Source organism: Rattus norvegicus, chromosome 6, assembly GCF_021556685.1.
Source record: "Rattus norvegicus strain SHRSP/BbbUtx chromosome 6, alternate assembly SHRSP_T2T, whole genome shotgun sequence".
NCBI lineage: Eukaryota > Metazoa > Chordata > Mammalia > Rodentia > Muridae > Rattus > Rattus norvegicus.
The window spans coordinates 35,540,707-35,554,538 of record NC_141539.1 but is presented as its reverse complement, the minus strand read 5'-3'; positions in this window follow the sequence as shown (position 1 = coordinate 35,554,538).

Below are 13,832 nucleotides of genomic sequence, written 5' to 3'. Positions count from 1 at the left end.
CTGGGTTCTTTCCAACTTCGGGCTATTATAAATAAGGCTGCTATGAACATACTGGAGCACGTGTTTGTTGTATGTTGGGGCATCTTTTGGGTTAATGTCCAGGAGAGGTATAGCTGGGTCCTCAGGTAGTGCAACATCCAATTTTCAGAGGACCCTCCAGACTGATTTCCAGAATTTTTGTACCAGTTTGCAATCTTACCAACATTGGTGGAGTGTGCCTCTTTCTCCACATCCTTGCCAGCATCTGTTCTCACCTGAATTTTGATCTTAAACATTCTGACTGTTGTGACATGAAATCTTAGGGTTGTTTTGATTTGCATTTCCCTGATAACTAACGATGTTGACCATTTCTTTATGTACTTCTCAGCTATTTGATATTCTTTAGCTGAGAATTCTTTGTTTAGCTCTGTACCCCATTATTTAATAGGGTTATTTGTCTCTCTGGAGTCTAACTTCTTGAGTTCTTTGTATATTTTGGATATTAGCCCTCTATCAGTTGTAGGATTGGTAAAGATCTTTTCCTAATCTGTTGGTTGTGGTTTTGTCCTAATGACAGGGTCCTTTGCCTTACAGTGGCTTTGCAGCTTTATGAGGTCCCATTTATTATTTCTTGATATTAGAGCATAATCCATTGGTATTTTGTTCAGGAAATTTTCCACAGTGCCTATGTAATCAAGACTAACCACTTTTTCTTTTATTAGTTTGAGTGTATCTGATTTTATGTGGAGGTTCTTGATTCACTTTAAGCTTTGTACAGGGCAATAAGAATGGATCAATTTGCATCCTCCTACATGCTGACCTCCAGTTGAACCAGCACCACTTGTTGAAAATGCTATCTCTTTTCCGTTGGATGATTTTAGCTCCTTCGTCAAAGATCCAGTGACCATAGGTGTGTGGGTTCATTTCTTGGTCTTCTCCCTGCCTATCTCTCTACCAATACCACACATTTTTATCACTATTGCCCTGTAATACTGCTTGAGGTCAGGGATGGTGATTCCCCCAGAATTTCTTTTATTGTTGACTATAGTGTTTGCTATCCTTGTTTTTTTTTTTTGTTGTTGTTGTTGTTTGTTTTTTTGGTTTTTTTTTTGTTTTTGTTATTCCAAATGAATTTTCAAATTGCTCCTTCTAACTCTATGAAAAAATCAGATTGAATTTTGATGGGGATTGAATTGAATTTGTAGTTTGCCTTTGGCAAAATGGCCATTTTTACTATATTAATCCGGCCAATCCATGAGCATGGGAGGTCTTTCCATCTTCTGAGATATTCTTCAATTTCTTTCTTTTGAGACTTGAAGTTCTTGTCCTACAGATCTTTCACTTGCTTGATTAAAGTCACACTGAGGTATTTTATGTTATTTGTGACTATTGTGAAGTGTGTCACTTCCCTATTTTCTTTCTTAGCCTGTTTATCCTTTGAGTAGAGGAAGGCTACTGATTTGTTTGAGTTAATTTTATACCCAGCCACTTTCCTGAACTTGTTTATCAGACTTAGTAGTTTTCTGGTGGAAATTTTTGGGGTCACTTAAATATCCTATCATATTATCTGCAAACTGATATTTTGACTTCTTCCTTTCCGATTTATATCCCTTTGACCTCCTTTCATTATCTGACTGCTCTGACTAGGATTTTAAGTACTATATTGAATAAGTCGGGATAGAGTGGGCAGCCTTGTCTAGTCCTTGATTTTAGTGGAATTGCTTCAAGTTTCTTTCCATTTAGTTTAATGTGAGCTACTGGTTTGCTTTATATTGTTTTGAATATGTTTAGGTATGGGCCTTGAATTCCTGATCTTTCCAGGATTTTTATCATGAAGGGATATTGAATTTTGTCAAATGCTTTCTCAGCATCTAATGAAATGTTCATGTGGGATTTTTTTCTTTGAGTTTGTTTACACAGTAGACTATGTTGATAGATTTCTGTATACTGAACCATCCCTGCATCCTGGGATGAAGCCTACTCGATCATCATGGATGATTGTTTTGGTGTGTTCTTGGATTCAGTTTGCAAGAATTTTATTGAGTATTTTTACGTCAGTATTAATAATGGAAATTGGTCTGAAGTTCTCTTTCTTTGTTGGGTCTGCGTGTGGTTTAGGCATAAGCATAATTATGGCTTCATAGAAGCAATTGGGTAGTGCTCCTTCTGTTTCTATTTTGTGGAGAGTATGGGTATTAGGTTTTCTATGAAGGTCATAGAATTCTGCACTAAACTCATCTGGTTCTGGGCTTTTTTTTTTTTTTTTTTTTTTGGTTGGAAGACATTTAATTACTGCTTCTATTTCCTTAGAAGTTCTGTTTCTGTTTAACCGCCAACAATTCATCAAAATACATAATTTAGTTCAGTTATTAGGGGAATATTTTATATAACTGAGCTTTCACTCTACACAGTAACTTTCTGCTTCTACCATAATTAAACATAATTTTTTAAATTAATACATAATTAAATACATAAAATGAATTATATTAATATATAACTTTAATTATGTTAAATGAATTTCTTATTTTATATCTTTTTAGTTTATTATATGCCCCATTTTCTTTATCTTGTAACTTCCCAAGACATTGCTTTTAATGAGTATACACATGGTTGTATCATTAGGGCCAATGACAATGCCTGAAAGACAGCAAATGCTGAAAAAAACTCCAAAATGAATAGATTAGTGTCTATGATTTATTACATATATGTTATATATAAATATAATTTATATTCATATAAATATAAATGTAAAGTAAGGTATTTGTGTTGTATTAACTTGAATCTTTTATTTTTAAAATTATTTAATGGGTCACAGAAGACCAAAATTTTATAATCTTATCAGTATATTCTTAAGACTAAAATAGTATCATAAAGTTAAGAAATTCATTATATTGGGCATCCAGTAGAACGATGAATGAACATTCTTTGGAAAAGTTAGTTATTAATATGACAGAAACATCAGATAAATAAAGAAGTGTAAAGCTGAGTTATTGTAATATATATACTCAACGTTAACCTTAATTTCAGGTTGTCATTCCAGTTTACATCATTAACGCATCGTTTCCCTGGTGGGATTGAAAGGTGCTGTATTAAATACTGTCACTGGCAGGCTTGAGGCACCTGGCATTACCTTACTATGACTGACATGGGTATTGGGCAGCCCTTCATAGCCTCTGCCAGCATGCCTTTATCTTGAGTAAAGGAAAAGATTGGATAATTGGATGCTTGAACAAAAATCCATGTATGTGCATTTGATGGAAGCAAAAGCATGTGTTCAAGAATGTAAATTTGAGAGAGAATTGTGGCTCTCCCTGAGGAACACAAATTGAGGTCTGAAAGACAAAAGTTACTGCTTCCTTGTATATGTCCATGTAACATTTCTGGACTTCAGTTGGTTTATCTGTAAAATAAAATGTCATCCTTACACATGCCCCTTTTAATGCTATATAATCTCTTTCAGACATTACACACCCTTGTATATCTCTCTTTTTTTATGGACTCAAGAGATTATATTTGGGCATATATATGCATATACAATAAATATATGTATGCAATGAAAATCAACGTAAAGGTAGAATCTCAGGTTGTTTTGATTTGCATTTCCCTGAGGACTAAGGTGTTTAACATTTATTCTTCCATCTTTATTAACTTGAGTATTTCTTACTTACATTTTGATTGTTATTCCCCTTCCTGGTTTCCGGGCCAACATCCCCCTCCCCTTCTGTATGTGCTTCCCCTCCCCATCCTCCCCCCATTACCACCCTCCCCCCCAACAATCACATTCACTGGGGGTTCAGTCTTGGCAGGACCAAGGGCTTCCCCTTCCACTGGTGCTCTTACTAGGCTATTAATTGCTGATCTCTTTGAAGAGCAAATTAAATGTTAGGATGAAATATGCTTCATTATGGAATGAATATAGTATAAGGTAAACTTTCATTAGATTTTAAACACTTGAATTATAAATGCAAGTGTTTCCCCATTGTCATAAACATAACCCATATAGAATTCTTTGCAAAACAAAATAAAAAGAGAGAAATACATGATCAATCAATGGGGAGAAGAAAAGTGAAGCACCCTAGAGTCATTCAGAGTGACTTAACATCCCTTCTAGTCAAGAAGTTTGGTAATGATGGTTTCAACTTTTGTGTCAGTTTTGTTCTGTTGAATTTACTTTTCTTCTCATTTTTAGAAATGTCACTGTCCTCTCATGTGGGTGACAGTTCATCCCATTTCATCTAGTTCATAACTTCTAGTCATCAACAGATAATGAATGAAGTCTCTTAGTATATGAGAACCCTAGCCCATCAAAAATGCCTATGAACTGACCTCCTTACTTTTCCCTAGTAGACAGATGGGAGATGAAACACGGGAAGTAAATAATATCAGGCATGAAAACAAGGTTTTTTCACACTCCCTGCCTTATCAACAAAATTCAATAAAGTAATTTACCATGAACAACTCCTTGTTCATATAAATGATTGTTGTGCCACAGAACCCAACTGGTCCTGTGAAAGACAAATCACCCAAACTCATACATCTGTGTCTTCTTCTGTAGACTGTACATGGTTTGTTTTGTATTAGGAATAGCCTACTACCTTCCACGTAAGTTTTTCTTAGATTATGATGTTTTTAGGAGCTCTCTGGCCACTCATCACCTGCCATCTAATAATACTGGCTCAAACTACTTTGATTCCTAAGAAATTGAGGGGTTTTTTTGTGACAAAGATTTTGGAAGATCTCAGCATTACTTAGCCAAGGCTTGATCTTCTCCTATCTCATTATCATGAGACTAGAGTGAGCTATCCTTACTCACAGTTGTGGATGCTTAACTTGGCATGGATTAGTTCCCTCCCCATTACACTAGGCATCATCAACTTGACCAGCTGATAATTCTATGGCTATATTCTGAAGCTCTACTCTACCTGAGCTCCTGTTCTTAGTCACCCTGCCTTTATGTTCACTTTGCTTTGTTCTACAAACTGCTTTCTGTTTGATTATTCTGATCTCAGTTTCACCTTTCCAGAGTCCTCTCTGCTCCATGCATCTGCATCTCACTAATCCCTGACTTTGTGTAGATGCCATTGTAATTTTGTTGTCATGGTACTGTCTGAAAAAGTATGAGGGGATACAAAAATAGGTATAAAATTAACTAAAGTCTTGGATGCAGAGTCTTAGCATCTTAGCATTTCATTAGAAAGTGTAACAATAAAGAAAAAAGTCACAACCGAAGGTGAATTATAATAATAACAATAGAATCTGAAAAAGGGGAGTCCATCCATCACTATACTCAATTTGCACCTTGAATACCCTGATTCTATTTCTTTTTCAGAATCATTACAATGTTTCCTAGTATCCACCTCAGGCCTATCAATGGTTCTACCTGAGAAGAATTGGCTTATTAGAATGACAGACTTTAAGCTATAAAGAACATACTATTCTATCCTCTTTATTATTATCCTAGACCTATATACTAGACTAAACTTCTCACATTATACCTATAGTTTGCTTCATCTGTTTTTGAATGTCTGCCACACATTTTGAATGATAGAAACATGCCTTCTGCCTACTACATAACACAACAAATTATATCCACATCTGACATTTAATGTCTTCCTTGTGTGAAAAACGACATTTATCTACATTATAAAACAAAATAAATTGACTAAGGAATGCGTGAGACAGAATTGCTCCTTTCAGGTTGGATGCGGGAGCCTGAGTTGTTTGGGCATACAGAGCCTGGTTACTGCTGTATAAGGTATCTCAGGAAGTTTTCAGTTATTTACAGAACCTAGACATTTCTATGCCTATATAATTAGGAAAATCTGGAAAGAGGTAGAATTGCTCAGTAATATAATTACAAATTTTAACCAGGACATTGAAGTCTGTTCTTAAGCTGGTACCCATCAATCAATCATCCCTTGCATCCTGCCTTTGAGAACTAGCTCTTTCAGACAATCTTTGATTTTAGAAGGTTTGCGACCCCAAAACTTCCGAATGGAAAAGGAGTGAAGTATGTGACCCAAGTCATCCTTGGTACTAATAAATATATGGTTTTACATAAAATAATATTTTAGACAGATGGCTACTCCAATGGTCTTTATTCTAGTATTTGTGGTCCACCCTCATGAAGCTATGGCATTCTGCACAAACTTACACATAGAAGCCTACAGAATTCTTAGAGAGAGCACCACCCCTGTCACCATCATACAGTGTGTTGTCTTCCCTGCCTTTTCTTCCCTTTATTTCTCCCTTATTTCTTTTTTCCTTTCCACTTTTCTTGCCCTTGTTAGGATTACTTGACTATTTGATTATTTTGATAGAGTTTTCCAAAGGTTCACCTTCAGAATGATTTTACTGACATTTAAACACATTATTAAGGAAATAGAACATTGCTCAAAGGTCATAGTTTGGATTTGAAGTTTAAAAGATTTCATGTTGTTTGGTAAAGGAATCATAAATGTCATCTCTCCAAAACCAGCACTCCCAATGTCAATGACAATTGGATTTATTAAAAATCTGGATTTCCTAAGCTTTACCATGCAACATTTGTCAAAACTAATGAAAAATAAGAAAGAAAATATTGAAGCTTCTGCAAAGTTATTGTTCAGTATGCTACCTTCTCTGGCTACCAATTCCAAGCAGCTGATACCTGTGAAAATACTTTGGAATGTGCATTGTGCAGCCAACATCTTATAAATAGGGTACCAACATATTAACTCAATAGTTCACATGTCCTCAAAGATGATCAGCCCAGCCTCCCAGCTGTTATTCTGGAATTAAAATGGGAGAAGTTCAGTGTGTCAAAGTTGATTTACTAGTTTAAACTTGAATAAATCACCTAATAGACTTCCACCACAGAAGGGTTCTTTGGGATCAATTCTTAATCATGAATGTGGCCATGAAGAAGCATCTCACTAAACAAACAGACTCTCTAGCAGTCCATTCCATCCCATCCATCTACATATAGTAGGCACTTATATAAAAGAAGCCGAATAGGAAAGGAGTGAAGTATGTGACCCAAGTCAACCCCGGTCCTCCCACCAGGATACATTAATTTCCTCAGTAACAACTGCATAGGAGGGAGAGCTCCTGCCTTCCCTAGTTCTCAAAAGAATATAAATTTTGGGTGCTAACTTTTTAAATACAATTGAAAAGAACTGGGATATTGAAATGTTTTTGCAATTCATCATATTTACAAAAATAAATCCATCAAGACACCCAATAAATTAGTCTTGATGGGATTTGTAATGAGGCATTAAAGATAAGCTAAATAAACTGTGGGAATACTAGCAAAATATACGCAGGGTGGCATATCCAGCCATGCCTTATAGTTTATGCAAATAATTAAACAAGAAATATTTTAAATAAGCAAGAAATTTTAATCTCAAAAGAACCTAGACAAAGCAGATTTAATATTCTTGATTACCTAACCAAGTTCACAGCTATTATACCCTGAGTGGAAATTACAATAGCTAGAAAGAAAACACCTTTTTTTAGCACTCAAATTTATTGATTCTGTTTTTATCACAAGTGAAAATTAAAGACGTTTAGTATAAATGAAGTCATATTTAGCTTCTTAAAATTCCAGGCCAGTGTAGAGTTTAATATACTTTTTGGTTTCCATAGAAAGCTGCTCATTACAGGGACTAATGGAAGAAAAAATAATTATCCCTATTGTTGTTTCTGTGGCGTGCCCAGAGATATCATTTTACACAATTGTCAGAACTACTGATAAGACTTCTAAACAGACCATGGAAGATCACTTGGAGGTGAACATTCTCATTTCTTTAAAAGCCAAAGTTATTTCCTTTTTGTAATGAGATAGAGTTTTATAACTTGACAAGCTTTAGTGGTTTATTTTACATATAGTACAGTGTGTTATATCTCAGAATATATATATATATATAATATATATATAGAGAGAGACAGAGACAGAGACAGAGAAGACAGAGAGACAGAGACAGAAAAGACAGAGAGAGACAGAGAGAGAGACAGTTACAATATATACCTATGTATAGGTATAATACATACCTATATAATACATATATAATTTAATTATACTTACACTTCTTTTGGACTTACATACTATGTAATAAGCCTCACCTAGGGATAGAAACAGATGGACTTGCAAAAGCAAACCAGACTCACAGGCAACAGTTTATGGGCTACTCTATGTCTCACGGTCTTAATATTAGGCAAAGAGGGTCACTTTGAAATGGGATATAAGATCTCTACTCTGATGGACAAGAACAAAGAAATAGCATCCAGAGTATCATTAAGATTCTCCCATCATTACCAATTTCAGGAAAGCTTCTATTTTCCACACCTTAGGTCCTATCCCACTGTACATATAGGAACCTGCTGAACCGACACATCATTTCTAAAGATATCCACAGTACAAAGATGATACCAGCAATGACAGAAAGACCTGTAAATCTAGAGTATATAGAGAAAAGCTATGGCCCTGCGGCAGTACCTCTCAACCTCCCTAATACCATGAACCCTCATGTGGTGACCTCCACCTATAAAATCATTTCACTGCTACATCATTACTGTAATTCTGCTACTGTTATGAATTGTGATGTAAATATTTGATAGGTGACTCCTGGAGGGGTTACAACCCAAAGGTTGAGAAACACTTACCTATAGTGGTCTTGGGTCACAACTTCTGCTCTGCATAGTAGCATCTTTTTGAAGGATAAGTTCCTGAATTTGTAAGAAACTTAACATCTGTATGACATATATGTAACACATCTGTAGATAGGTGAGATTACCTGTCTTAAGCCTCTCAGTTTTTGTGTATGCCTTCCTGGCCCCATGGGTTGGTTGCCACAAGTCTCAGTAATTCTCATCCACACCAACTGAAACTATCACAGGTTTTAAAGACCATTGTCATCAGATGTAAATTCCAGGAAACAAACAAGTCCTTTCTCATACTTTAGAACACCCATTATCTTCATTTCATTCCAAACTGAGATGACAATCAATGATTGTAAGATTCGAATCTCTCTCTCTCCCCTGCCCCCTCACCCCTCTCCCTCTCTCCCTCTCTCTGTGTGAAGTATTTCAAACTTCTTTCATGTCAAAATATATGCCTCAGTTGAGATGGGAAATTTGAAGAACAGACTCATGGAGAAGTCCAAAAGTTTTGGAAGTATCTACATAAGACACTGGTCTGTGAAAACCTACTCCTGCTAATTTTGATAAGGTAAAATGTACTCTTGGCAATGGAAAATGATGTTAGGCAAGATGGTCATAAGAAAATGAATGGTAATGCTCTAGAGGAATGTCAGGGTGGGGAGGTGGGAAGGAGTGGGTGGCAAGTGGAGGAACACTCTCATAGAAGAAGGGGGAGGGGGATGAGATAGGGGGGTTATGAATGGGAAATCGGGAAAGGGGATAACATTTGAAATGCAAATAAATTATCCAATTAAAAAAAGATCAGGAAAAAAAAAAGAAAAAGAAAATGAATGGCGCTGTTTTAAGTGAATAGAAGGGGCCCTATACATAGATCTCCAAAAAGATCTAGGCCTCCTGTCTCAACAGGACTCATAGTAATTGCCTCTAATTGTACCCGAAGTTAAGAGTTATTACAGTAAAAAATGCAAAGAAAAAGACAGTCTCATGGAGAAATATCTTTCATAACGTCTTCAGGAAACCAGGCTCTGGTTTCAGTCTTTTCCTGGTAGCCCTCATACAGGATTTCAGCACCCAGCATTCAATAGAAATAACTAGCATGTGGAGAAAACTATGTCTCAGGGATCAGTACTACCCACAGTTCTATAGAAAGCTGGTCATGTGAGAATTTCTCTTGGCCATGTATTTGAGGTGTCCAGAAGCAGAGCAAGTAGTCAGCATAAAAAAAAAATGGATCACACAATCTCTACACTGAATTGCTCTTACCATTTGCAGAAAGATTGTTGTCAATGAAGGTTACTGTTTACCAGCTAAATTCTCAGATATCACCAGTGACCTTCCAGAGAGTGACCAGTACCCAGCCTGTGGCAGAAGATAATTTCTGCATAACCCTAGAGCCAGGCAGCTTCTTTAGGTCCCATTCTCTGCACAGAACTGTACAAAGCCACCAATTCTACCATGTTTGGAAAATGAAATTAGCACTGAAATGCATTTACATGTGGAAAATACATTTCCCATCTTCTGAGCAAATGCTGGAAGGTTAGAAGAACCTGCCTCAGTCTTAAATTTAACAGCCATCTTGTAGTAAAGACAAACTAGGTTCAAGTTTACCATTAAACCTTCTGTTTACTCTGTTACTCAAGGATTTGGCTATACCTACTTGTAGCCTTAACCACAAGTGATTCTGCACAGCCTGTTCAAGGAACAGTTATCATGCCTTTGCTTCAAAAAGTTAATAACCATCTTATAACACTACCTTTGTGTAAAAAGATTGCTATGGCTACCTTATTATGAATACCTGCTGTTATACCCACCTTACATATCTTTGTTTCAAGAGGTCTTTAGGACTAACTTGTTGTACTTATATGCTCTGCTCCTATAATCCAGACTATTTTGCATTCCAAATCCCCCATTTAGAAAACCCCTAAAAGTCTGGTCTTTCTCACACCCAATGCTAACCCCTCAAATCCCAATTAAAGGGGAGTAAGCCCAAACATATACACAAATATAAATGCTTACTTTAATTAATTACTTGCTTTAACTAATCTGACATGGTGATTTGGGCTGCTGGTCTTTCTCCTCCCATCTTTGAGATTAACAAAGGGAAGCAGGATGGAGAATTTCTGATATGAGAAGCACTCATAATTCCTCTTCAGACACTGAGATTTTCTGGGATTTGAAAAGGAGATGTAACTCAAAAGTCTTTGGTTAAAGTTAAAAACAGAAACTTGGTGAATTTTTATTTAATTTCTCAGTTCAGTTTACCCAAAAGAATTTTCATATAATGAAGTTTCAACAATCTGGGATCCAATTTTAGGACATCTTGTTTTAGGAATTTTATGTATGATTTACAGCAAAAAAGGACAACCCCCCTCTTAGCCATGTAGATTACCCACCTTTCTTTTTTCCCACACCAATTTTAATCCCCATGAATGAGAAGATAACGCAATTCTGATTTCAATTCTTCTCTCCAAGAAGAAGAAACACATTTCCTCTTTTCCCTTTTCTCTCCTGGCATTACTCTACCTGGCCTCCCTTTCATTTTGCCACACAATTGGTTATGACTAGAAACTACTGATTTTTTTTTTGTATTTATGACTGAGGTTCTCCATCTTCTTCATATCCTGCTTCCCTATGCCACCATCAAGACAAATTCTTGGTATATGCATTGCAAATCCCTTACAAATGCAGACTCCCCTGGGCCAGAGCTTCTCCCCGCATATAGCAACAAACCCTGGGAGGCAATTGTCTTACTTCCACCATTTAGCAGGTAGATCCCCGAAGTTCTCAGCAGGAGGAAAGGAAAAGGCAGTGTCTAAATAGGTGTGAGCAAAGAGACAACAGGGGAGGCATGGAACAGTGCCATGTCTTCTGTTTATACTTGAATTTAGTGAAGGAAGGGAGGCATACAAATTTATCACACCTGGTCATGGAGTCTCAAGAGCAAACATGGACATCCAAGGTTAAGGGTAAAGTCTAAATTCGATACTGGCAAAATCAGCCAAGTAGCCAGGAGAGGAGAAATTACATTTCAATAGTTCCAAAGTGAGCTATGAAAAATAGGTCTGGATTTTGTGCATTAATGAGATGGAAAAAGAAGAAAAGAAATGAAGAATAAGAGAAAGTCTCCATAGCTTGATAGATTGCATACTATATTCCTCTTGTATAGCTGTCTTCAGAATTATTATTTTAAAAAAATCTCCTGTAAAGACTTACACCAACGTCAGTATCATGTGATTAGTAATTTACTATCATGTCAATTCAGTTTCTACCTTTTTTATTATTAAAATTGACCTGGATTTCTTGGAACATAGTTCAGGAAGCAAATGGTATCCGTTCCTTGGACTCTGTTTTGGATCTCATGCAATGTCAGCCTGGAAGTTCACCCGCACCCTTCTGAAACGTGCCGCTTTGTGAATGTTCTCCCCAGTGCTCCTCCATTGCTCAGAATATTGCTGTGAACTACTTATGGAATTATATGGATACAATTGCATGAAATAAACACTTGGATAGTATGCATAAAAGAATGGAAAATATCAATGTTAAGGAGGAGAAGTCCATTTCATAAGAGAATCAGTTTAAGGTAGAAATCTTTCTATCCTCTAAACCACCAACATGTGACTGAGGAAGAGAATACAAGGCGCTCACGTTCTTATCCACTGGTGAGTCCAAAGTTCTAAACACAGGGTGACCCGGGAGATTGCTTCCCATCTTTTGGATTTCTTTATTGTTACAAGTTACCTGATTTTACTATATTTGGTTTTCTTTTCTATAAATAAGCATGAGTAGACAGCGATTTCAAACTGAAATTCTACTTGTATGTGATAAAATAACTAATTCTTACTTCTTACACCATGTCCCCTCCCTTGCCCTTTGAGATGAGTTACGTATGCTTATCAGAAAGCTCTGAGGAAAAGTTCTGGTTGCATGAAGGCTGGATGCTCCAGTGTATGGGAATTCCAGGGCATGGAGGCAGGACGGAGTGGGTGGGAGGGTGGGGGATCACCCTAATAGAAGGGTCAGGGAGGATTGGATAGGGGGTTTCCAGAGGGGAAACCAGGAAAGGGAATGACATTTGAAATATCCAAGAAAAGAAAAGAAAAGAAAAAATATAATCCAATAAAACCTTTACTTTGAAAAAACAAAACAAAACAAGACCTTATCACAATAAAAAAAGGAAAGAAAATAAAAGAAAACCAAATTCAAACTCAGCCAGAACTCTAACTGAACCTAACTGAATATCAGGTGTGAGCGAAGTTTTTAGGGTAGCTATTTATTTTTCTAGAACTTCCGAATAGGTTTTAAAGTCTGTGTGAAATTTTAACAGTTTTATTATCTCAATACATTTGTGAAATGGATTGAGCCAGCAGTGAAAGTTTTTATGCATAATTATATGTACATTTATTATTAAAAGATAATTACTATAGTTTATTTTTTTTTCTTTTCTTTTTTTCGGAGCTGGGGATCGAAACCAGGGCCTTGCACTTGCTAGGCAAGCGCTCTACCGCTGAGCTAAATTCCCAACCCCATTACTATAGTTTATTATAACTATGTATATACATATAAGGTATGTGGGGAGGGTGTGTGTGTGTGTGTGTGTGTGTGTGTGTGTGTGTGTGTGTGCGCACGCACGCACGCGGGCATGCATGTGTGAGTATAGGTGCCCTTAGAGTCCACAGAAGATATCAGATAGCCTGAAACTTGGCTTTGCTTGCAGTTGTTAGACTCCCAACACAGTTGCTAAGACTTGAATGCAGGTCCTATGTAAGAAATTTCTCTTACTCCTGAGTCATCTCGCCAGACCTAAATTTATTTTTGAATTAAGAAAATAAACACAAAAGCCCTGAAATCAAAGGCATTAAAGGTATTAGATGAGTATAGCCCCAGGAGTGCTGGTCTTAGACTTGATTCCTGAAACAGAGTTAGTGTATCAGGTACTTTTTCCTAAGGAGTTTAAAAGTAGCATCTTTCTACTTCAGGGCTTAACTATCAGGGTCAAAGCTAAAGAAAAAAGAAAAACCGCAGCTTCCTAAGCATTCAAAATAAGTCAGGTTCCAAACTCTCCTTGGCTTTGCAAAAGGTAAGTCCGACAAACCCACACCGACAAAGTCAAAGCTAGTGGAAAGACTTTTGAGGGCTTTAATAGCCTTGTACGATGTGATATTTGCAATGCATCTCAAAGGTTATCTGTGTAGCGTTCAGGCCACAGTGTCCTA